The sequence below is a fragment of the Podarcis vaucheri genome, assembly GCF_965113315.1.
Source record: "Podarcis vaucheri genome assembly, chromosome: 1".
Taxonomy (NCBI): Eukaryota; Metazoa; Chordata; class Lepidosauria; order Squamata; family Lacertidae; genus Podarcis; species Podarcis vaucheri.
The window spans coordinates 109,355,118-109,382,659 of NC_138759.1; the positions used below are offsets into that span (position 1 = coordinate 109,355,118).

The 27,542-nt window shown below is 41.3% G+C and overlaps 1 protein-coding gene across 7 annotated transcripts in view; it reads right to left on the reverse strand.

The window, feature by feature from the left end:
- The window catches only part of BAZ2B (bromodomain adjacent to zinc finger domain 2B), a 194,458-nt gene that overhangs the window by 91,273 nt on the left and 75,643 nt on the right, over positions 1-27,542 (reverse strand). For 2 of the 7 annotated variants that reach the window (XM_082196984.1, XM_082196989.1), the window contains exon 3: positions 21,627-21,700. The exons of 2 other annotated variants lie outside the window; for them this stretch is intronic. The gene's annotated coding sequence lies outside the window, so the exon portion shown is untranslated. Of the gene's footprint in view, positions 1-21,626; positions 21,701-27,015; positions 27,311-27,542 lie in introns of those variants that run through there. 3 more of the 7 variants (XM_082196990.1, XM_082196985.1, XM_082196986.1) reach the window with 2 other exon arrangements.

Sequence of the window (27,542 nt, forward strand, 5' to 3'; positions counted from 1 at the left end):
CTCAACAACCCTTGCAAGATCAGGGGCTCTCAAATGCCTCTCTAATTCTGGGATGAGTGATCCTATAAACAGCAGTTAAATTGCTATGCGTGCTGGAGGAAGCCCACATTTATAAAGAGAAACAAAAGGACTTGAACATACTTAAAGATGCATATTTCCTATGCAAATTATTATTTCGCTGCAGAGGGGGGAAAGCTAATGTTATACAAATGTGCTTGAGAAAAACCATGCATTTATAGTATCAGCAGTGCTCAACATTTTAAAGTTTCTACTAAAGACATATCTGCAGAAATCACTGGAGTGCCGCTTTGATGGATTTATTTACAATACTTAGAGCGTAGGCCTGTGATTCTGCTGAATATATTAGCACTTCCTTTCTGTTTAATAAAATAAGAATGCTTCAGAAATTGTGCCGCCACTTTTCCTGTTCCATGTTGGCAACTTGCTAATTATTCAATCGTCTAAAAATATTCTGTATGAAATTATATAGTCGACTGACCTTTGATATACACAGTAGCCCACTTCACACATTATGATTAAGTAAACAGACGGGGGGGGCGGGAGTGTGTGCTTGTTCAACTCTCACCATCACCGTTACCATTGCCTTACTTATGGATCCACATGTGCTTTAGAACTATGGAAAACCATGGAAAGCCTCCATGACAGATCTAACACATTCGTGCTCACTACCACTCTTAGATGTTTACTTAATTCATCATCATAATGCCTGAAGATTCTGTCGGATGGACTGAACTGAAGCACAGGTGGCAACGAGTAAAACCCATCACCAGAAAAATACCAAAAGATCACAGAAGTATATGCACATAAATAACCTGGAAGGAATATTACTTCAGCCAATATGTTGCTTTTTTAGGGGAAAGAGAAATTAAAAGTGTTTTAACTGTGAAAAGAATTCTGGATACATTCAGCTCAATGTCTGACAGGAGCGAGCCAGCAGTAAATCATATGAAGTGGGGTTAACTCTTTATTACAAAAAATAGGATCTGCACAAGAGTTTCAAGCCTAATGAGCACAGGTAAAGGGTAAAGGCAAAGGACCCTTGGATGGTTATGTCCAGTCAAAGACGACTGGACATATGGGATGCGGTGCTCATCTCGCTTTCAGGCCGAGGGAGCTGCCGTTTATCCACAGACAGCTTTCCAGGTCGTGTGGCCAGCATGACTAAACCGCTACTGGTGCACGGAGGACCCTGACAAGTGCCAGCGCACACAGAAATACTGTTTACCTTCCCACCACAGCAGTACCTATTTATCTACTTGCACTGGCATGCTTCCGAACTGCTATGTTGGCAGGAGCTGGGACAGAGTAACAGGAGCTCACCCCGTCGCGGGGATTCAAACCGCCAACCTTCCGATCAGCAAGCCCAAGGGGCTCAGTAGGTCTTGCTCCCATGAAGCAGCTGCCTAAATCCCCTCCTCTTCAGGGTTTCCCCCAGGCAATCTGAGACTGCGCCTGCATGAAGCTCACTTCTCTTCCAGTCTCTTTATGCCTCTCCTGGTTCTGGGAGACTGGGGCGAGGGGAGCTTGTCACAGCAGGAGGGGGGGGCCTCCCGTGCTTCTTCACCACCCTGCCTCCACTCTGCCTTTTGAATCCTCTCTGATTCTACTTCTGATTCTGGACTTCTCTCTTCCCCAGACTCCCCCCGCTCACTAAGCCCTCTTACTTCTTCAGCACCTCCCTCCAGGCTTCTCCCTCTGACCACTCATTGTTGTCCCTGGCTCTGGTTCTGAGCCTTCTTCTTTTGGGGCTTGTTCCTCCCACCATTCCTCTGTGTCCAACCTGTCCATGACCATGTCTCTGCTTCAGTTAAAGTAAGTTTACATGATATAAGTCTCACGGGAAGTACTCGGACTTAAGGCTATCCTGCTATATCCACTTCCTTGGAAGGAATCTCCACTGAATAACCAACCAAGTAAAGGATTTCACTCTTAGTTACTCATGAATAATTTGTCCCATTGGTTTCAGTGGGCCTGAGCCATGACTACATTTAGCTGGCTTGGTGGCCAATTTCTTTAGCATTATTGAATGAACACATTGACATTATCATGGACTAATATTAAATATAGAAACCCCAACCCAAAGCCACAAGCATGGTGGGATGTGCATGTGGTAAAAGGATGTGCTAGGTACTAAAAGAAACATTTATCCCATTATCCCAGTTGATATTTATTCCTTTCCAACACTCTTATCAGTGCACATCAGCATAACCATAATGCTGCAACCTAAAAAATAAAACTACTTGCAATATTTTCACCCAATATAATTTGTGACATGATATTTTATAAAATGTCTCAAAAATGCAAGAAGTTTAGAATATTATGAGCAACTGTAGTATTAATATTTTAGTATGTAACAGATTTGGCAGAAATTACTTTTTCCTTTTTCTCAGAGGGGAAATGGGAGATAATGGGATGGACACTGGGAAATGTTAAGGCTAGCATTTATATAGAGGGGGAGAAATCAACAGAGAAAAAACATCCTGCTCTTTATATAGTTGAATTATAAATGCAGTTGTTTATTTTTTTAAAAAAATACCCCTGCTAATTTTCAGAGAAACTAAATGCAGTTTACAATCCAAAACAGAAAAACAATAATAAAATATATAAAACCATCCCCATTAAAATCACAAATATTGACATCAAATCCACGGCTGCAAAACAAAATCCAAAACAGCCATCAAAACTAAGACATCAAAGGAAACATGTCAAAGTAAATGTTGATCAATGTAACTATAATACTGACATGACACTGAGGCTTTATCCAAGTGTGTTCCGAGAGACATCAGAATTTTGTTTTTAACTTAAGACTAAACCTTAATTGTACCCAGTTAGTTCATTACTCTAAACTGTAGCAGATGGCTGACATTGTAAGAGATAATCCCTGAAAGAGTCATTAGTGAGGATCAGCAATAATTAGACTGCAACCCCAAAGGTTCACGAGAAAGAATAAAAAAAAGTATCAATATATGGATGGGCTCTCTGTATGAAAAGCAACAAGTGCTTATTACATTTTTGTTCTTCTGCCAATGCCAATGGCACTGGCACATAGGCCTGCATACAATTAAATAACCTTGTTAAAGCTAAAACACGTTTTACATAATATAAGGACTTCCCTTCCTCTCCCTCTTTCCATCATCTTTGCTCTGGCATGGATGGAAGTTTCTCTCCAGCTCACTTAGTGATGGGGGAAGTGTTTTCAAGGCACCCGGGACCCCAGCTGAACTAAAAAGAATGAACTGTGTGCAGCTTTCAAAACAGCTACCCAAAGTATTCTAACTGCCGTATGAATATTTCAAAGGCTAACTGAAACACACTCAAGCAAACCAATAAATAAATGATGTATTTCATAAAACCAGCATTCCAATCAAATTAAAAACTGCATATTCTAGAGCAAGATGACTGCATTAAGTTCCAACATCACCATTTTTGCTTTCTCATGTCAAGCATACTAGAAAGTGTTGGCTTACTCTGTATTGTGAAGTGCATCTCACAGAACTGGCTTCATCCATATTTCGATCATGTATATATGTATGTAGTTTAAATTTTCTCAATGTATGAATTTTTAATTTTTTTAATTGTTTTAATTGTTTCGAAAAACAATTCTGTTTTTAGCAGCTCCTATTTTTATCTGTAAGCCGCCTTGAGTGTCATCAGGAAAATAGGTGAAGTATAAATAAAGAAGAAGAAGAAGAAGAAGAATGATTTTCAAATTACTCCCTGTATTACAGGTTCTTGGCTGGAATATGTTGGCCACTGGAGAGAACTGGTCCCATTTATCTACATTGACAAATGGTCTGCAACTTAAGTTAGCATATTCTCCCTCTGTATGTGCTTAGGGTAATTGAAGTGATCAATATGAATATGTGCCCAAATTGCTTTGTAACCTTTGCATATGGTCCTCAAAAGGTTTTCCACACCCACATACACATACAGTACACCTTTCTCAAATGGTATCACATCTCCTGAAACGTTTGTGGGTGACTGAAGGTATGAGATTACTATGAACATATCGTAAGATGGTTCAGATTCACAGACTTGTCTTATGCTCCAGTTTGTGTGGAGACTGAGTAATCATTGCTATGTCTTCCAGCAGCCTCTATATTCTTTTCCATATCACAAAAGGTATCTGAGAAAGATTTACAATTTAGTTTTAAAAGGTGCCTTTTAAATAATGAATCCTAATTTATCACCATTTCCAATTGCTTGTTACCATATATGTTGCCGCATCAGGTTTTTGTTTTGTCTGCCTCATACTCCTCTCCCCGCCCGCCCCGCTCATATTCCAGGCAAGCACATTCAGCAGTGCCAAAATTAGGAACCGGTCCTTCAGCTCTGTAAGATTTTAGTAAAGCTAGTTACACAAAGACGGGTTGGCTCAGGCATTAGCAGTACTTTTATATCATGCCCGTGTCCATGATTGTGAATCGTGATGCAACCATGAATATTTTTCAGCACTAGAAGGATTGGGGTGGGAGAGGCAGGATGATTAGAAAGGCGAAACCTCTGGAGAAATATGAGCTAAATGTCACAACACATCTCTACCCTTGCACAATAGACCCTGACTCTCAGGCTCATGCTGCTGTCTTCTGAGAACAAGAATTACAGGTAATTAATTTTATTCCTTGACACAGTGTCTTCATAATTGGCATAATGGGAAATGAAGTACATAAAATCTACAGGAAAATGTTTAATGAAGTTTTACTAAAACAGAAATTTCAAGTTTGCCAAAGAATTGTGGAGGATAGTTACTCTCACAAATGTAGGGCTGCTATGCTGCTCTGACATTTGATGATTCTACAGCAGTTGTTGGCATTTAAATCCCCAAAAGTCATGACATAATGGGTGATAAGGTCCAGAACAGGCTTCCTCAACCTTGGCCCTTCCAGATGTTTTTGGCCTGCAACTCCCATGATCCCTAGCTAGCAGGACCAGTGGTCAGGGATGATGGAAATTGTAGTCTCAAAACATCTGGAGGGCCAAGGCTGAGGAAGCCTGGTCCAAAACCTCATCACCCTTTCCATACATGTGAGCAAGGAACATGGAGCATCTTGTAGTACCCAGGGTTTGCTGAGATAAGATAAGATGCTATATCCCCCCTATTTTTTTAAGTAGACACTGTTGCTCTCATATGGCAGAAAAATCTCCCTCTGCCAACTGGGCTGCAATTCCTAACCCACATGCAAACTGACAACACACACTATTATTTTGTGGATCCGTGGTGAATTGGGGAGTGATCCCTGAGCCCCTGAACCCAACAGGATCCAATAGTGAATAAGGTTGCAGCGATCCAGAGTTACAAAATTTTATTTGCAGCCTTAGGACTAACTTAAATACTATGGGTGGTATTCAACTAAGTTTTACTCAAGTAAACTTATTAAAATATGATGGATTGAACTTAATCATGTTCGGTAATCTACTGGGTCTACTCAGAGTAAAACTTAGCTGAATGCCAACCTGTCAATTTTGACGCATCTACTCGAACTACACCTGGAGCCAACACTTAAAGTTTTGGATGTGAACTGATGCACACTTACTTGGAAGCAAGTCCAGTTGAGTGCAGTGAGACTCACTTCAACGGAAACATGCATATGATCAAGCAGTACAACTGCTTATTTATAAAGCACTGTATTGACAGTCATTAAAATCTGCATCAGTTGCCAAGGCAACCACTTAACTGTCAAGAAGAAGAGATGTAGAATTATAATCCTCTGCTGGCATCCTGAACTCTTAGCATACTGCCCCTCCTCGTTTCCACCAGCGCCACACAGTGGAGCAAGAAAAAGTGCTAACACAACACTGCCCAACGGCTACGGCTGATGTTACATTATCACTGGGTGCTGTGCACAAGACCATGACAATATATATGCCGTACATTGAAGTCTGCCAGCAATACAGGTGTTTTGTTTTGTTGTTGTTCTTTCAATGTTTTAGCTCCATTACATACAATGGGTCTGGAAACTCATTGTATGTAACAGAACAGACCCCACAGAACTAAAATATTGAAAGAATGAAAGAAAACCTGTATTGTAGGCAGACTTCAATACATGTATTGTTGTCTGAAATGTTTTTAGCTCTCACCAGTGTCACAGCACTGCAACCGAAGCTTGAATCCAATTAGCAAATATAACAAGTAAGCTACTTGAGAATAACAAATCGGGAATGATATTTTTGTAAAGCCTAATTCCAACCTAATCTATTGTTGAGCTATCCCAAAATACAAATATAAAAATACCAAGTTAATGACTGCAATTTTCCAATTGCTCGCTCTGAAACAGTCCCACGGAAAAGCAGAGAGATTTTAGCTCCACTTATAATTGTGTAGAATTGTTTTGTTGCTCAAGATTTTGACTGAAATATATATTGTACCCCAGCATGGTAGACCTTCCTGCTACTAACAAATTATACACAGGAGAATCTATCAACCCTCTCCAAACTGCTGTTCTCCCAACTGTTTTGGACTATAACTCCCATCATACTGGCTGGAGCAAAATGGGAGTTGTAGTTTGGAAGACACCATCATAGGGAAGATCATATATCATTACAATCTCTCTCTCTCTCTCTCCGGCGTTCTACTTCACCACATTGTTTCTCAAAATGTCTTCTTGTATATACAACAGGAAAAAAGATGGCAAAAATAACTACAGCCATCTGACAATAAATAAATAAACAAACAAATAAAGTTGGCATAATTAAGTACTAACCAAGTCAAGATAACACTTCAGTTTCTATACATCTAAGAAAGTATATGCACAGTTAAAATTAGATTATCAGCTGTTCTTTTGTGATAACTGATGATGGGAAGTTGTTTTACTACTGTACCTTCAAACATAAAATATTATTCCATATGTCTTGAGTCCTTACAGTGCAAGTCAGAGATAAGCCACAGTTACAATATTTTAGGAACAGAATTGGGGGGAAGGGAGGAAAGGACAGAGTCTTCTTGATAAAAAAAAAATGTGATGGCATGATAAAGGCAGCGCAATTTTAAATTCTTTCACACTGTTATAAAATTTCTAGAAGAATAAACATGAGGCTTATCCAGTCTCCAATGTTTACCCTTGAAAACGAGGAATGGTGGTTTTAAGTGTTTGCACTCGAAGTGGTATTGTTGGTGCAATATCAATGTAAGGCCATACTACCAGAACCTAAAGCCAAAGATTTGTTCAAGTACTTAGCCATATACACCACTTCTCACCACTACTTCCCAAACTTTTGGACTGCTTTTGGACTTCTTCTCATCCCCCTGGACCACATCCTCTCCCAACCACAGCTTCCTGAGGAATGTGTGAAAAATGTGGGGGAAAGCATTTTATTCAATACTAGGAGGCACTGATGATGTCTACAGCAATTTTCAACGAACGTTTTCATCTTTTCCCCACATGAAGGCCCAAACTAATGTTCATCCGGTAGTAAGCTCCACTTATTTCTGAGATCAGAAGTAATACTTTGAAAAATGTATTTTGAAAAGTAAAACTATTTTCTCTCTTTTACATTTGTGGTGGCTTCTGTTTCAGCAGACAGAAACACTTCAGGCAAAAGGGATGTGAGAAATCTCACTGAGGATTCTGCAGTCTGTTCAGATAAATATCTGGTATATCCAGAGGACATGAGGAAGGAGTGGGGGAGGGATTAAATGTACAGTAGTTTTGAAACATTTAAAGGGTAAATAGCTTAGCCTGTTCTAGTAGTACCAACAGGTACCTATCCTCCAGTTCCAGGAAGGTTTCAAGGACTTGCAGCGCTGAAAAGGGATCAATCAAGGTCTAAGCTGACAGCTAATTTTGTCTTTTCCCCTTGACATCACTGTATATGGGAGAATCCAAAAGGTGTTGTCATGCAGGAGTTAATGTAGAAGAGAATATTTCAAAGGCTTGCCTAAACTGCACAAATACAGAACTTTGTAAAATACATTACAATAAAACTCCTCCCTTGCCTGGAAGACACAGACATTCTTTTCTATGCAGTTGCTTCTCTAAAGAAACCCAATGTACAATATAAACCATCCTTAGTGAAAAAGAAAATTCTAGGAAATATGAAACATGATTTGGATTTCCATCCTTTGCATTGTTACCCGGGAGTAAGCCTTGCTGAATGCAGTAGGCTTTACTTCTGGTGTAAACATGCATACAGTGTTCTGCTGTCGAGCTTTTAGTACTTAACAATTGAGAAAGAGGCTTCTGAGAAGTCAAATTCAGTATGTTATCTTCAAACTTTGAATTACTATCAATGTGGGCAAGGATAAGAAAAGCACCTCACTTCCTTCTAAACTAGCAAGACCTGTAATACTTCCAATAGAAATCAGGGACTTGGGAAGCCTGACTACAGATCCTTGATGTAGGACAGCAAGTCAACAGAGCTAAACATGTTCACTCAAGTCCCACAGTGTTTAATGAAATGTATTCCCATGTAATTGTGCGCAGGACTGCAGTCCTAGTCTGCTCCTGAAGCTGCAATGCCATGGTCCCAGCTGTAGTTCTTCTCAGTAGCACATGATGCAATTAGATTATGGCTCAACATGGGCAAAGTCATGCTGAGTAATGCTTGCAGAGAAAGAGGCATAAGGTGAGGCAAGGGCAGCTTCACAAACTAACTTTATGCTCCCAGGTTGCTCTGTTTTTTTATCGCCAATTGCATGCAGGCTAAAGTGGAAAAAGGTGAGCTGAAAACACAGGTGTGCTTTCAGCTCAATATCCTCATTCTGAAAAAATATGAGTGGAACCATATGATCAAAGATAATGACCATTTTCTCTTCTTCAGGGAAGCTGCTGAAATAAAGCACAGACCTCTTTAAAGGTAACCACTTAGAATGACCATAACAGTTTTTATCCACATCCAGATTTGGGGAGGATCATCACACAGGGACCTGCTGATTGTCACCAGGCAAATGGTACCAAACTGTGTTCATGCCACAGAGAGCTACCACAGTGCCGACTGTGACATGGATCATTCCCTGGTGGCAAGCACAATTCTTTTCCAGCCAAGGAGGATCCATCGCACAAAGCTATGTGAAAGTGCGGCCTTGAATCAACACAGCCAGAACAGTCATAACTGAACTCTGTGAACACTTCTCTGATTCTGTCGAACAAGCTCTACTGAACTGCTCCAGAGAGAGCATCAAAGCAAGGTGGATCTACATCAAAGAGGCAAAGTACAACAAAGCTACGTCCTCTTTTGATGAAAGAGAGCAGCAGAAATGACCACTGGGAGGAGGGCAGAGAGAAGAAACACTATGGTGCACCTGTAGCAGCAAAACCAGGCGCTTTCGTCTGCCCCACCTGCAATAAAACACGTCCCTCCTGTATCAATCTCTACAGCCACAGCAGGCACTGTAACTCTCCCAACTGTTTGACTTTGCCCCCAGAAGGTGCACTCTTCCACCATCTCCCAGGACAGATGCCAACAAACAATGGCAATGCCTTATGAAGAAAAGTAACTTCTAAATCTCTCATATGAGCTAATTTACTTTATTATCAAAACATTTCTGTTGCACAAAGCAATAACCAAAGCATCTTTCAATCAACAACCTTTTTTTAAATTAAAATATTTTTTTGCAACCAATGGTGGATTTGCTTTAACACAGCAATTAGGAATCTGTGGCTTTCCAGAGGGTGCTGGGCTCCACCTCCCATCAGCCTCTGCCAGCACGGACACAACTGTCAGGGATGATGGGAGTTCGAGTCCAGATTCTGCTTACACAAGTTTCACCAGTTCCCCCTCCACCTACTGCAGCCTTCTGCCCCATGCCAGTCTAGAGGGTGCAATCACCCCCAGAAACAACTGGAGGCAGGGCTAAAATGAGAATGGGTGCCCTGCTTTGCATGTGCTGGTCATTTCCGCTAAACCAAATCACCCAAGATTTATGAAAACAATCGGCAGCAACAAGGGAGGCGTTTAAGGGAGAATCAGCAAGGCCCATAGGCTCACTTGAACAGGACTTTTTTTCATGGCAACAAGATGTTATCAGGGAAAGGACCAAGCAGCTGTCCTGGAAAACGGTGTACCCACCCACTAAACTTGCAGGTTTTATTGATGTTGTTTATTTATTTTTTAGTAAGAAATGCAAAACAAACTTTGTTCTAGCTGTGTGAATAATTCGGTGTTCCTTCCTACTGCTGCAAAGTCCTTACCATTTAACTGGGGTCTATGAGACATACAATTTACATCTACTAACGCGGATATAATTGTAAACAATCAAGATGTAGGAAGTGCAGCTGAAGCTCTCTGTATGGATACTAGGAGATGCAGGCATACATAACCTACACTAAACCACTGCACCGGCTGTGATTATACTCCTAGGACCAATTCAGTAAGCTACTGTTAACCTTTAAAGCTCTCCACAGCCTGGGCCCTGCATATCTCAACAACCCTTAATAACAGCTCCCACTCATACTTCTGATATGTAATCAGACCTTGATTCCCGTTTCTCCTTTGCGTGAAGTGGGAACCAAGGAAGCTAGAAGCAGGGCCTGAACATTAGCTGCCAGAACGCTACAGAATGATTTCCTCCTAGGGTGCCCACTTGTACGCTGCCAAAAAAAGAGAGGACAAAAGAGAACACAGATTGGCGTAAAATCTGCATGTGCTATTTTAGATGCATAGGTGTGAATTTAAAAATAATTCCTATAATTTAGATAGAAATACAAGACACCTCTCCATAGCGGAGAAGACTGCAACCAGGGAATCTGTGCACCTGCGCAAGTGCCAAGAGTCAATAGGCAATTTCACAGCTCCAGGCTCTCTCTCTCCATCAGGTTCTTTGGATCGGGCAGTGGGCTCCTTCAAGCAGAATACTGTGACACACTCCCCCCCCCGCATGTATGGGGCAGAAAAGAGTGTTTTCAATTATTTATGCGGGCAGCATATGATGTGATGCACGGGGATGTGGTGCATGTGAAAAATCACGCTCTCGTGCACATATGGAAGTGCTTTCTACAGTCTTCGAATCCCAGCTTCAAAAGCCTATTTGCTTCAGTGGAATATTTTAGTACCTACTCATGTAATTAGAGGAGTTACACATGCATTCATTCTGTCCATTTGAAAACCAATGGAACTTTACAAGTTTGATTTGATTGGTTCCTGTGCTAAGAGAGTCAACTTATTCGGTGCCAAAGGTGCATTGTAACTGTAGCTGGGCTGAGGTTATCTGTATTCCCTTTTCCTTTGTGTACACCTTTGATAAAGAACTAGGCATTTGTTAGTATTTTTCTCGTAGCAGATGTCAAAGGCTGTGAGCTGTTGCTGCAAATGCTCGTTCTTCATAGAACGACTTTCATTAAAACTTGACATTTTAGCAGAACAAACCATTTAAAAAAAAATAAATATATCATTGTTGTTATACCAGAGGCTATCAATATAATCCTGAAGGTCCCTTGAAGCTGTTCAGATTGAAGGATACAAAATGGGATATTGCATAGTGCACATGTGAATATTTAGGGCAGCACTACTCAGATGAGAACATGGCTTGTCCTACTTGACCTGTGACCCCCCTGCCCAACCCAAATGGTGCCCCCGAGCCATGTCTACCAAGAAACTCGATAAACCTCTCATTTCTGCTGTCTACCTAGGACTGCAAAATCAGAAGCAGTTATTGACCACTTGGCATATCGCATTACATGGCCAGTGGGCTACATTTTGTTTGATCAGTCATAAATTGTGCAAGCCTAGACCAGGCTGCTGAGCTAGGCTTTATCCTTAAGCACTCCAGGCTGGTTGTTCTGAGTCTACTGCATGTGCACCAGGTCACCCTTAATTTTATGATCTGCCATGTCACAAGCTGCTAGTATACAAGCACAGTGCATTACAAGAGATTGTGGGGAGAGGTACAGGGATGGTTCGTTGCGATCGTAACCTTGTGAATGGCTTTCCTGAAGGAAACGTAAGGACATAAGAAAAGGAGCCCGATGGTTCAGGCCAATGGCTTATTTAGTCCAGTATCATGTTCTCACAATGGCTGACCAGATGCCTGTGGGAAACCCACATGCAGAATTCAAGCACAAAAGAACACGTTGCTCTCCTGTGGTTTCCAGCAGAGCACAGCCATCTTGGCTAGTAGCCATTTATAGACTTCTCATCCACTAATTTATCTAATCCTCTTCCAAAGCCATCTAGATTGGTGGCCACCACTGCCTCCAAGGTAGTGAGCTTCATAGCTTAACTATGAGCTACAGTGTGGGTTTGGGGTTCCCAATCCAATAAAATCACTTTAGATTGTCATGTAAAAGAAGTAAAAGAAGAATCCTGTTTTTGGAAAGTAAACAATGTGCAGGGTCCCACCAATAAACATGATTCTGAAGCCTGTAACGAAACCAGAAGATTATGTCTTTTGCGTTTTACTCCTTCAAAGTGATATTAAACTCGTGTACAGTCCAGCTATTCCAGTGGTTACAGCTGTTAAGGTAAGGTTTATATTCCAGTGCAGTGGTACCTCGGGTTACAGAAGCTTCAGGTTACAGATGCTGCTAACCCAGAAATAGTACCTCGGGTTAAGAACTTTGCTTCAGGATGAGAACAGAAATCGTGCACTGGCGGCACAGCAGCAGGAGGAGGCCCCATTAGCTAAAGTGGTACCTCAGGTTAAGAACAGTTTCAGGTTAAGAACGGATCTTTGGAACAAATTAAGTTCTTAACCCAAGGTACCACTGTACTAGCAATGGAGTACAGATTGCCTCCTCACACAGGTATTGAATAAAACCGCTGCCAGAAAGCAGTTACCAATATGTTAAAATGACCTTCTTTGGATTTTGAAATCCCAATACTGGACTGCTAATCCCGTTTAAGAATTCAATTCCCAAAACTACTTATTCTAAATTAACCTGGAAATAGTCATTATGTTACAAGGAATTAAACTGAACAGTTTAACTTGATTTCAGCTTCATGCTACACGTTTCTCGCATTCCACTATTTATTGGTGTAATCTACACACGTATTTAAAAAAACCGCTGTGGAACTGCTTTAAAAAATGTTTTGAAAAATACATTGAATTTGGCATAGCTCACTGTCACCATCTAGTGTCACATTTGTATATTGCACTTTACAATACATTTAAAATGTTTTATTTGCAGCTGTATAGCACACTTACAGCCACGCTTGGTGGCGACATGGGACAGGGCCTTCTCGGTGGCTGCACCCAGACTCTGGAACCCCCATCCTAGACAAGTTGACTGGCTCACTCACTGTTGCTCTTCTGCCAGCAGAGGAAGATCCTTTTGTTCCAGCAGGCCTTTGGGAAACTGACTGTTTTTAATGGAAAGGCTGGTGCTATGATCCTTTTATTGTTGTTATTATTTGTCTCTTTAACAGATCTTTCTAAATGTTGTTTTAATTCTATTGGTGTTTAACTATTTCTTACTTATTACGGTATATTTTCTATGTTTTTAGCTTTTTCTATTTTATCTGCATTTTTTTATCTATAAGCCACCCCTGGGGAAAAGGTGGGATATATAATAATACCAATGATGATGATGATGATATTAATAATGCCTTTCCTAGGGAATTTCTTAAAAGTCCTGTTCATACATTGATGGTTGCTTTTGCATTTGAAGAAGGATTTTTTATTTTCAATCAAGTTATGCTAACACTTATATTAATCAGTAAGGATAAAACTACCTTATTTTCATAAATATTTTACCTACATAAATGCTAAACTTTCTTACAGAGCTGTTTCAGTGTTCTACCGTGTCATCACTAGCAGAAAGCTACATCCCCCTAAGGATAAAATATGCTACAGCTTGGGTGGAAAAACATGAAGTTCCCACTGTGATTTAAATGCCCCTAAAGCCTCTAAAGCTACAGAAGCATTTCTCACTAATTTACTTTAAAATAAAAAACAAATTAGTGCTCTTCAGCACTAATTCCATCACCAAACTGCATCAAAAAGTGATTACACTGCATCCCTTTCTCCATACTTGCATGTGACGTATATCCTTGTAACATAACTTTTACGGTTAAAATAAAATGTAACGTTCTCTAATTTGTGCTGTCATCTAATTAAAGAAATCTTATTATCATTATCAATTGGCAAATATCAGCCAATTAATTGAACATAGCTTAATCAATTAAATGAGTACAGGTGGTGCAGATAAAATTCTACTCGGGCAACAGAACTTCAACTTCTCATCTCACCCCCCCCCCCACACAAATCTGCTCCATAGGGTCCCCAGGTCTCTGGAGCAGATTTTGAGGGTACACCAGGTGGGGCTACAAGGGAAAGGAGAATGAAGATCCATCACAAAAGCGGAACAACATTGCATACAATCCTATGAAATTACATTTTTAACAGAATAGTAGGTTCTGAATCATTTTGTTTGCATGGTTTGAGATGATGCATACATATGTCACAACAGGCACCACCTTACAAAATAAATTCCTTGCTTCCTCTAAGTTGGCACCTACAAATTTAGTAAGAATGTGTATTAAAAACAATTAAGATTTTTTAAAAGAAATATGATGCCCAATTACTCAGCAGCACATTTTTAAATCAACCAAAGCATTTCAAAATCGTTAAGTCTAACTAATTCATGTTCTTGGGACACGGGTGGTGCTGTGGTCTAAACCACTGAGCCTCTCGGGCTTGCTGATCAGGAGGTCGGCGGTTCGAATCCCTGCGACGTGGTGAGCTCCAGTTGCTCGGTCCCAGCTCCTGCCAACCTAGCAGTTCGAAAGCACGCCAGTGCAAGTAGATAAATGGGTACCGCTGCAGTGGGAAGGTAAATGGCATTTCCGTGCCCTGCTCTGGTTTTGCCAGAAGCGGCTTAGTCATGCTGACCACATGACCCAGAAAAACTGTCTGCGGACAAACGCTGGCTCCCTCAGGCTGTAAAGCAAGATGAGCGCCGCAACCCCAGCGTAGTTCACGACTGGACTTAACTGTCAGGGGTCCTTTACCTTTACCTTTTTAAATTCATGTTCTAAACCTTACAGGCCTAATTTTTATATTTTATATTTTAGCTTAGCTCAGTCATTCACAAGGAACAAAAACGAGTGGTGATTCCTTTGAAACAAAAAGCCACACATAAAATATAAGGTAAAATACAGAATACTAGGCCAATAAATATCCAATCAGCCCAGCATGCATCAGCAGCAAATTAATATGGCTTACAGCACTTCTAAAGTAAGGATGCCCTTACTTTGGCAATTTCCCAGAGGACAACAGTGGAACAGCCACTAAGCACTTCAGTCTTTGATCTCTTGCTGAAACAATCCTGATGGATGCATGATGTAGCCAGGTGGGCATATTTACTCCATCTTCCAACTTGCTACAGGGCATTAAGGAGGAGCAGACTATAGGTCAGTGCAGAGATAACACTGCCCATATGCAGCTTGGCTACTGGAAGGACCAGAATTTAAATCACTACTTATTCAGCTTTATTAACTTTTTATAAAGTTAGTCATATGTGCCATTTCCCACACAGTAAACCTGAACTGAGAGCATACATAATTCCTGTGTACTCTCTTCTGACTTTTCCATCAGGTAAAAGTTTTATAAGACTATTGTAAGCTCATTGTATTATTTTCACAGCATGCACATTGTGGGAACATGCACTGGAAAGTCAAGATTCATATATTACAAGCAGAGGAGGAGAACCTGTGACTTTGAGATGTTGCTGGACTACTGCTTCCATCATCCCTTACTATTGGTCATTCTAGCTGGGGCTGATGGGAGTTGGAGTTCACCAGCACCTAGAGGGCCACAGGTTCCTCATTCCTATATTAAAGGATAAAGCACGGAGTCACTGAATTTTAAGTTGTACACTCTTCTATTGCAGCCTCTGAACTGGCCCTAATATACAGTGGACACTCGGTTTGCGAACGTGATCCGTGCAGGAAGCACATTCGCAACCCACAGCGCCACATCTGCGCATGCGTGGGTTGCAATTTGGCGCTTCTGTGCATGCGCCAAAACCCGGAAGTAACCTGTTCCGGTACTTCCGGGTTCAGTGTGATGCGCAACTCGAAATCACGCAACCCAAAGCATCTGTATCCCAAGATATGACTGTATAGCTTCATGTATGTGCCTACAGACAACATATTCATTTAGAAAAGAGCCTGAATTGGTCTTCCTATATTTTTGGTAAATTTTCTTGAGTTGGCTTTCTAGCAACCATCATTAAAATAAGGACTATGACAATGCTGAGTTTAAAATTGTATAATTTTTAGTTTAGTTTGGCAATTGAATATGTTCAGTTGTGTTTGTAGATTTTTGTTCTGTGTACAGAAAATGTACAGCCGGTGGCTCATGCAAATAAATAAATATCTATTTATATACAATGTTAAAATATTAAATCATTCAGGTAGAATGATTGATTCCTTGAAAATTAGCAGTGACATTTTTTACTTTGACAGTTCTGGCATTCTGTTCTAGCAACTGCTTCCAAAGAGGAAGTATTTCATTATCTCTAGGCTTTCAAATGATCACATGATTTCTACAAAATTATTTCACTTTCCTTCCATTATAGGAGACTGTTACAATCATATCCACAATATATTGCCATAATCCAGCCCTGTACACACAGCTCTGAAATAACAGTTTTTATCACCATGATCAAGGGCAACAGCCTCTATGATAAAACACAACAGAAGAATCTGTGCATGGCACAGCTACAGTACGAAGACGTGTAGCCACCCCACTGAAACCAGGCACTACCAGATGCAATAGGACTTTGGCTGGACTCCACAGACACATGTCCTACTCAGAGCAGACTCATTAAAGGTAATGGAGGTGACTAATTTAGGTTCGTTAATTTCAGTAGGTCTACACTGAGTAGGACTTAGCTGAATACAATCCATACTCAGGAGGAAGGATGGAATATAAATTTTTTGTCAGCTTTTTGAAAAGCAACAGATGAGTTGCATGAGCCAGAAAATGGTTCTTCATTAAAGACTTGAGGTTGCTTGACATTTAATGGAAATGGGCAATGGGAGATTCAAGAAGAAAGCAGATATCAATACAAACCAGGACAAAAGCTTAAAAGGCCAAGAAGCTGAAGCATGAAGACACAATTCCACAAATTTAATATTCCCAATAGGCAAAGCTGGATTGTGGGTTGGGGTTTTTGTTTTTTGTTTTTGTTTTTTGCACTTCCTTCTTTCATGGAAAACTGAACAGAAACACTGTACTGTTTTTAGAAACTGAAAATATGCATGCAATAAAGTAAAAAAAAAGACAATGAAATATACCCAGGTTGTTTTATAGCAGGAATAGCCGATGTGGTAACCTTCAGATGCTGCTGGACTACAATTCCCATCTTCCCCAACCACTGACCATGATGTCAAAGCTGATGGGAGTTGTAATCGAACAACATGGGGGGGAAATGCACTGGCTACCCCGCTTTATGGCATTCAACCTTGGACAACCATTAAGAGAAGGTCGGCCATGTTTTTGACCTGTCGTAAGCAATGGATATTCTATGGGCAGCAGAAAAATATTGCTGACAAATGCATTATGGGTAAAGGTAAAGGGACCCCTGACTGTTAGGTCCAGTCGTGACCAACTCTGGGCTTGCGACGCTCATCTCGCTTTATTGGCCGAGGGAGCCGGCGTACAGCTTCTGGGTCATGTGGCCAGCATGACTAAGCCACTTCTGGCAAACCAGAGCAGCACACGGAAATGCCGTTTACCTTCCCGCCGGAGCGGTACCTATTTATCTACTTGCACTTTGACGTGCTTTCAAACTGCTTGGTTCGCAGGAGCAGGGGGACTGAGCAATGGGAGCTCACCCCGTTGTGGGGATTCGAACCGCCAACCTTCTGATCGGCAAGTCCTAGGCTCTGTGGTTTAACCCACAGCGCCACCTGTGTCCCGTGTTATGGGTAGAAGATGCAAATTCTGGAACAGCATAAACAGGTTCATGGTTAAATACAGGCCAGAAGTTTTAAATAAGTAACAGTGGATGTTTTGCATAGACATTTGTGAACAGCATTTCAGTATAAGAAACAACTACAGACACATCACATTCTGCATGCAAACACTTAGCATACAAAATAAGCTTACTCTAACTGCAGTGTCGGAGTCTATTGACAACTGGAGGAGAACAAACGATAAACATGTCATTTTGTATATAGTTCCGAAGCTAGCTGTATTGGACAAGGTGTGTGTGTGTGTGTGTGTGTGTGTGTGTGTGTGAGAAGATAACTTCCTTGTTGGTTAAAACAACAATAATAAAATAGTTTATACAGCACTTATATAGATTATGGCCAGATTTTGAAAGAGGGGCATGGAATTTTGCTTAAAGTGGATTTTCAAAAAGTTATTTTCATTTCACTCTTTTAAAATCAGAGTATTTTCCTGCTACTATCAAGACCAGTTTTAGTGTAACCTTTTGACGTGAATAAAAATGGATGCCCTGATGTGCACATCTAGATGCCCATTCTTAGTCTTCCTTTTACTTTGAGGTTTTCCACACTGCAACATGTCACTTTTTTACTAGCTATGCTTGGTAATAGAAGGTAAACCAGGATCTTATCCCTCCTTAGGAGGGGTTACAGGTCCTAGATTTAATTTATAGCATCTTCTGCTTAAAATAAAAAAATCTCTGGCAGCAGAGGCCTTGCAGAATTGCTGGCAGCTGAAATAAAGAGTGTCCTGGGACAGACAGACCAACAATAACCTCACATATTCATACAATTATATCCCCAAATCATGCCACTGACAGGGTTGACTTTCACTCGTTCTCTGCTACTACTGCTCTTTAGGAAACAACTTGCATTCCAGTATTTGGAAAACAGCTTACAGGACTGGAGGGAGGGGGACGGCGGGAAACAGCACATTGCTATTTGAAGTTAGTAAATTCATGCAGGCTATCTGTAAGTAAATGTTGCTGAATCAATAGCTGAGATAACATCTTTTCCTTTTCTTTTGCATAGCTGCCAGGGCGCATTTACAAAGCAAAACTAATTTTCCAGCTGCTTCAACAAGGCCTTTTGGCCCTGCACTGGCAAATTTGACTTTCACCTGTTCTCTCTGCCATTGCTGCTTTTCAGCAAACCTGGCCTATATCTGTCCTACAGTTTGTCCCTGATCACACTGTAGGCCAATTTAGTCTCCAAAACCTCATGGCTTCCTGACACTTTAGCTTCAAACAACATGCAACTACCAAAGAGGGATCCCAGGAAAAATAATATGCTTACAGTGTGATCCTATGCATGTCTACTCAGAATTAAGCCCCAATGAGTTGAATAGGAGTTAGTGCCACGTGTTAAAGAATTGCAACCTTAGATTACTTTTAAAAAGAACGAAAATCCTACTCATGTTTGGAACTTAATCTAGAGCTTTGAGATCTGTATCTCAACAATTAAGAATTATTTATTACCTTTGGTTTGCAATGCTTTGGTTGCGTGTGGGAGGTCCCCAAGCCACCCATCAAAATAATTCACAAATCACACATAATTTTAGTTTAAGATTTTTGGCACTATTTTGGCCACAACTTTCTTAAAATACAAAATCTGTGAGTGGTTGCTTAGGCACTGGTTATGACTATCTGACCCCCAGCCTGGGACAGAACTGACTATCCAAACTCCATCGGACGCCAGTGAAGGGAAAACAATGTTGGGGATCAGTTGAGCTGAGCGACAGTCCCTCACCGCTCACCCAACCAGCTCCCCAAGGCTTGCCGGCCCTGGTCCCATTTCAGGGATTGGACGAAATCGTGGCAAGCCCCAGGATTCCTTTAACGGAATTTCCTTCCAGGACCATTGGAGGGGCAGGCACAGCCTATCCTGACCCCTCCACCACCAATTTTTATAACCAATGCCTAACCGCAACCTTACAAGTTGTGACTAATTACTAAATAGTAGGCAAAAACCAGATGGCACCAGCCAATCAGCCAAATGGCAAAATTCCTACTAGGCCCCTGCCCCAAGGCAGACGACCCCATGACAGGCAAAGCAAGGTCAACCGGAACACAGGGCGGGTGGGCGGGTGATCCGATGCACACTGCGAAAGAGAAAGCAGAAGCAGTGAGCCCCAATATTTAAAACCCATGGTCCCACCCACCCAATTTGCTACATGCAATTTGCCTCAGCAACCCGGTCAGCCAATCGTTGCGCCAGGCCATAACCATTAACCTGCCTGGGAGCCCCCACCGCAACCCGTGCTCTCATTTTAGGGAGAACACGCTTTGCTGGTAGAGCAAACCGAAAATAGGTACCGGTATTTTCACACTTCAGCTTGAATTAGCCTGAGTCAGTTTCAAAACTCTGAAGAACAACACAAGCAGCATAGAATTTTTTTGCAAGGTTTGCGTGACACAAAGCTCCACTAAAAATTAAAACAGCGTTTCTATTCTCACGAAGCAATGCAGTTTTTAAATTAAGGCACAATGAATGAATAAGTAAACACAGTGCCAGGCTTCAGCCTCAAAACCACTTACTCTGAAGTAGCCACGGTAACTTCACCAGAACGTCTTCGGAGTCAGCAGACTGAACAACTGTGGTCTACATCTGTCTAACTGTAATTTAAATTGTGAAATGTCCCAACAAACAATGATGTGCTAACATCTTTTTCCTTCTTCTACGAAGTTGAGTTTCCTGCATTCAAAACAGGGGGGGTTGAAGTATTCTTCACGTAGCTTTGACATTGTCACAGCAAACCTAGGCAATGAGTTGCTTGGCATTCTGTGTTTGGCTTGTTTTTCCTCACGCAAAATATTGATGTTGTTTTAACAAGTACAGTCATTGGTCTTTTCATCCTCTAGGAGTTAAGCAAATCCCATGTTGTTATAAACTATAGTGGTGACTCGGGCCAGGCCAGGATAAAATCCAAACACAGGGAAAAACCTGTAATTAACATGTTCAAGGAACTAAAAGACGGACAGAAGTAGGAAGGACTGCATACATATTTGCTTGCTGGTACAGGCTATAAAGTCCCAGCAATCTGCTGCTGCCTCAAATATTGCCAGAAACATAAATTGTGTAAAGAACCTCCCTCCAAACATAACAATCAACATGAACTCTATGTCAGAAATTAAATTGGACAAAGGTTAAACGTCTGTACACACATAATGCATGCCAATATGTATTCGCGGGGAAAAGGCTCAAAGGGTCTGTCCTCCCTCTAATCGTATTCAATAAAACTTACGAAACTTTATACGCCTGAAAACTGTATGTGACCAGTGAATTGTTACACTGTTATGTAGAGAGGAGTTCGGGATTTCAATGCTAAATACTATCCAAATTCACTATCTAAATGAAAACATTGAATATGGTGTTTCTAACTGAATATTATGATGGGTGGCAGGAATTCAGACTGATTAAACAGTCAATATCATTCCAGTTCCCTGGAAATTCCATTCTTTTCTGAAGAACCATTTATTATTTAATATTCAGCAGTGGTGAATATGAAATTAATCAATCCATTTCACTTTATCCATTAGGCATTCTAATCTCCACTTCACCATGACAGGGACGAGTAACGAATTCCAGTTACTATTCGTCCTTCTTCCTTATTGTACAAAATCTATACAACAGAGCTTTAAATGTTTCATAATCAGTGAAACTGCTGAGAGGGATCCATCTCTATGGAACCCTGTTTCTCTTCAAGAGCTATTTGTGGTCCCATGCCAAGCCCTGGAAATTACACATCAAATTGGCTTTTTCTGTCAGTGACTCACCAGGCTTCTTTTAAGTCGGTGTCCCAGAAAAAAGCTAGTTTGCCATGACCTACTAGTTTATCCTGACCAAGCACCTAGGAATCAAATTAAGTGATTTAAAAATAAATAAATAAGCAAAACAACCTGTCTCATAGTATGCCATTCTGAACCCACAAGATAGCTGCCCAACTCTCTACAGTTTAAGATAAATCTATAAAATGTTTCTGTGGCAAAGTTCAACCTTGTCTTCAATTTAGGGAGAAGCAGTTCAAAGAAAAAGAATGGAATGTCACTTTAACCCATTTTAACCTGAGCTTACCACACCCCTGATAATCAATACTGGGGATTTAAGTCCAAGCTCTTAGACTTAACCCAATAAAGATATTGTGGAAGGAAGTGAAAAAGAAGTTGAGGTGACTATTGGTATCTGCCTCTCTTCATACTATGAGAATGGATGTCCTACTTCAGAGGGAGACAACCTCTGGCCCTCCAGATATTACTGGCCTCCAACTCCCATCAGTCGCAGACTTTGTAAGCTTTGGTCAGAAATGATTGAGCTGTAGTCCAACAACATCTGGAGGACAATCCCTGATTTACTTCTAACATTGCTTATTATAAACCATCTTACACAAGCAATAGTCATCCACTTTACCAAAGGCTGAATTGTTCTGCTATGTAGAATTTTGCAGTGCTCCTAACTCTTTATTAAAAACCCCTAGAATTCAAGAAGACAAATACTGTACATTGAAAATATTAATATTACAGGGTAAATATTATAGGGAGAACATAGCATGACATCCAACCAATGAGAAATCTCCTTCTTTTCTGTCCCTTAAAGGTAAAGGTACGCCTGCCCGTACGGGCCAGTCGTGTCCGACTCTAGGGTTGTGCGCCCATCTCACTTAAGAGGCCGGGGGCTAGCTCTGTCTGGAGACACTTCTGGGTCACGTGGCCAGTGTGACGGAGCTGCTCTGGCGAGCCAGCACCAGCGCAGCACACAGAAACGCCGTTTACCTTCCTGCTATAAAGCAATCCCTATTTATCTACTTGCACTTAAGAGTGTTTTCGAACTGCTAGGTGGGCAGGAGCTGGGACCAAACGATGGGAGCTCACCCCGCCGCGGGGATTCAAACCGCCGACCATGTGATCGGCAAGCCCTAGGCTTTACCCACAGCGCCACCCACGTCCCTTACAACCTCCCTAAATAGGCTTCAAGGGTTTTTCCAATAATCTATATCAGATTTTGGGGGTGCACAGGGGACTCCAAGGGGGAGGAGAGGGAGGAGAAGTATCACTGAGCCAGCCGAAGGCCGTTCCACTGGCAGACAGCCACCAATGGAAATCATGCATAGCAGTAGGTTCTTGAAATATATACAACACAGATAAAGCAAGTGGCCAAATCTTCAGCTGAGAAGAAAAAAGCAATACCAAACATACCTCTAATTTCCAAAGCATAATGCTTGATATCCTGCACTTTGAACCCATTAACAATACTATAACAATACTTATAATCCATTAACAATACTATATTGCTTTCTTTCTTTTTTTAGGATTTCAACTGACTAGATAATAGTGCACATAGACAGGACCAGGATGTATGTTTAAGGATGAAAGCTATTGCTCACAGCTAACTTGGTAGCAGAATGACAACAATAATTAAATGCACTGTGTGTATTTAGTCCCGCAGAACAAAGTCCTCCCAGCGCCCACCCATGGAACCATGAAGGTGATTTTCTACTATTCTCCTTCCCTCCTTATTCTCCTGCACACAAAAAATATTCTGCTCCAGAAGGTTAGATGATACTCTTGAGTAGGATGGAAGGGACTGTGTGGGACTGAATGGAAGACAAGGAATTGGCGAAAATCATCTCTCCCCCCCCCCCACTTCTGTTAGTGAGAGCCTTCACTGGATCAAAGACCGTTGCATAAACAAAAGGACTTCTTCTGTGAATATAAGGACACCATTGGATCCAACCCAGTTGTGGTTTTTTGTACTTGCGTTTGGCAAAGTTTGCTCCGATGAACTTAGGAACCTGCTTGGTATTCACAAGATTTCTTGGTGAGCATATATGGGGAAAGCTTAGTTCTCTCCCAGTTTGTAATGTTGTCGCATGTATGTTGATGGTGCCTCATGCACATGATTTATTGTGTCGTTTCCTATGCACTGTGGTCCCTAGCACCAGCCTTGGTTGAGAATAGCTTGGAAACTGAACTCTCTATAACCTTCCAAAAACAAGCACATATGTGAAAACAAGAGGGTCTAAGATCTGGATGAGAGACAGCTACCACATAAAACAACTGACCAAACGCAGAAGATATATCCTCACACAAAAGTCCCTTGGTTAGCTGGTTTGGTCACACAGTTCACCACAATCAAGATGAGCAAGTTAACATAATTTTTGCATGTATATACCTAGAAAGCATGTTTGAGCATGAACCACACATGTTCGGAATCTTACTTTACATTCTGAGCGGGACAAATTCATATTCCAAACCAGAGAATTATGATCTTTGGCAACAGCTCTACTTAGCAGCTTTTTAAAATTAGCTTTTCAATCATTGCTTTCAATCCAATAATCAAATCAAGTATGCTCAGTGTCCCTTTATTCTTATACCATCACTTAATTCGTTTCCACCTGCTCTGACAGTCTAATAGAACTTACTGCCTGATCCACACACTTACTTACTTAAACGTTTGCCCTGCTAAGTTCAATGGGGCTTATTCGCCAAAGAAGTATGTGCGGATAGCACTACGGTCTTACACTGGAGCCAGAGGATCAACTGCCACATCCATCGCACTGCCAGACTTCCCTTCACCAGCAAGGTGGGAGTGAGGGCAGAGCATGGCTCTTATGTCCCTGTGTCCTCTTATGGGGTTTTTCTTTGTGCTTTACCTAATCCCACCCCAAAATTAGGAACAAATCTGAGGACATGACAGAACACTGAGAAGCCTACAGCACCTTTGGATCCCAGCCTTCCCCCAATCCACTCGCTTCACATATCCTCATCTGCCAGTGAGACTGAGGGCAGGACTACACTACAGGCTGGATTTAACTAACCTGGCACACAAGTGGAAGCCATTGCAAGGGCTCTCCCAACACAATGGGGCTTTCCCTTTCTCCTTTCCCTGCATGCCCTCTGCCTCCCCACAATCTGTTCTGGGCGGTTCAGAGAACCCCCAGAACAACACACAGCAGCGAGAGAGGGGGACTGTTCTGTCTGGCAAGCAGAAATGCTTGTGTTGGTGGAACAATCAGAAGAGCGCGACACAGAATTCCTCCCTTGTGCATTCAAAGCATATCCAGCACCTATTTAAAGCGCATGACCTCCCCAAAATAATCCTGGGATCTGTAGTTTCCTCTTCACAGAGCTACCATTTCCAACACCCTTAACAAACTATAATTTCATGACTCTTTGGAGAAGTCACATGCTTTAAATGTATGTGGAATATGTCTTTAAACGTGCAGTGTGGAATAGTCCTAAGACCATGGACATTGCCTGCCCAGGTGCCACAACCCCCTGCCACCCCAACTTTATGGAAAGAAGCAGACGAGACAGAATCATGCCACAACTTTAGCGATTATAGATGCAAGAGGTCTGGCATTGGCATTGGATAACAACCATTGACATCCAACCCTCCCGCTGGAAGTATGTTATGTTCCTAGCCCCCACCTGGGCATCTAGACAGAAGCTAGACAGAACTCCTCCCAGATGCCCTTAATGGGATACCTTTTAACTTTGGAGGGAAGGTAGAGGCTACAACCTCCCCTCGAACCAAGACTAAGGCTTACCCAATGCCTAAATCACCAAGAGTTGTGACAATTGCTATGAGGTAGGCAAAACCACCAGCCATAGCCAATTGGTCAGATGCAAAAAATACTGCCCAGCCCTGAATACGGTGACCAACAATGTCCACAGCAAATTCAAACACAGTACAGATTGCCAATAACATGAGGATGGGTGGGAAATCTAAATAGGAACTGCCTGCAGAGGAAGAGGCAAGCAGTCTTATACACTTGCGGAGCGGACCCAAGTGAAGCATGCCGGTTAAGTTGGACCCATCCTACAGGAAGAGCTTCCCTCACAGCCGGACTGCAATTGGCTAAATTGCAGGCAGGCTTGTAGCCAACTTCCTGTCTTGCGTGGAAGGCCGCTTGGCTTCCTGCTGGCCAGGAAATCCCCCACAGGCAATTGTTCCACATTGGATTACACCGGGTGCGGCAGCAACACCACTGAACCTTTGAAGATAAGCAGACTTTCTGCAGTGAGGGGAAGAAGACCTATACAGTTGGCTTTCCCATTCCAATAGCAGACCTTTCATATCACCTTAGGATAAGGAGATCTGCTCTATCCTATGGCCACAGCGACCAAAGGTTGCTGGGTTGCTTGACTGATTTTTAAAAAGTTGTTCATTTTAATTTGGCATGCACCCAGTGGCATCAATGGCAAATATTCTTCCATGTAGCACTATGTAATATTTCTCCTATGAACTTGTGTTTGGCTTTGAAATACCAGTAATATATATCAGCTAACATTTGCCCCTCAATGTCCAAGCTTTTGTTGGTTTTGGTTGTGTTTATTTATTTATTTATTTATTTATTTATTTATTTATTTTTGCTATACAAAGGAATGTGTGAATTATGGTTACAAACTGAATGAAAATTAAGCATGTTTAAGTCCTGTTGATGTCAGTAAGAGAATAGCACTATCAATTATCTCTTACTGAAATTAATGTGACGATGCGGCTTAACTTTTGGTAGGATGTATTTGGATATTCAAAAGGCAGTATGACATACAGGTGACCAAAGCGAAGTTGTATATACCTGCCACCCTACTTTTCCAAATGTATGCTGACACAGTACCATGTAAACTACATGGAAATCAGTGTAACAACCACTTACATGCAAAATTAAACCTAATCCCAAAAAAGGATCATGCTTTAGAATTCTAACAGATGCATAAAAAGCATTCCACAGATGAAAATATAACCTACTGCCTAAAAATGCCATGTCTTTTTCAGCTCAAATAGCATGGCAAGTATTTTCCATTGACTCTTCCTAACAATATCCGGTATTTCTTTTTTTTTATATACCTCAAATGCAAGTATCATTAGCACACAAGTTGTGAAAGGCAGGTAGAAGGATTTTAAACATTACAACACAAAGACAAATTCAGACATGCTTGTATTAAAATATTTTTTTTCAGCTCCTAAGTATTGCAGAGGTTAAACAATTTCCTTACTTTAAGAAGAAGAAAACAATCAGGAGAAAGCTGCTGTAAAATGAAAGCTTTTAACCCACATCCCATAAACATTTTAAACTGACAATTCCCTGGTTAATTGTTTAAAAAAGAAAAACACTGAGCACTCTTCCCTTCACAGGCGAACAGAGATGTAATAAGAACAGCTTACTGTGGATAGTGGTTTAATCAGGAAGTAGCCATTATCCTTTCGATACAGAACAGTGACAGCACTCCAAAACAACAAGCCGTGATATTTCTTTTTTTCAGTTCAGAGGAATGGAAGAACACATACTATTGTATCCCAGTTTTACTGACCCCAGAGGTCAGCAGATGTCTATTATCAAGAGCTGAAAAGGAAGCATAATCCGAAGGCAAGCATTTACAACGCTCTATTTCTGGAAATACCTAAAATCTCTCTAACACAACCTCTCTCTCCCTGTGTTACTCACAAAACATGGCTGTCTTATTCAGAGATTAGCAATTATTGTAATGAGATACTGCCGGAGAGGGTCAAATAGTACTTCCTGCAGTTTACACATCTTGATTTCCTGGTAAACAAACTGAAAGGCAGGTGGAGCACTTAAGATCACCAGTAAACATCCAAGCTCATGTGACCAAAACCAGCCCAGGTGAAGTATGTGCTTTGCAAAATATAAGGTAGAAATTGTTCTGCCTGAACTGTGGCGACACCCTGCC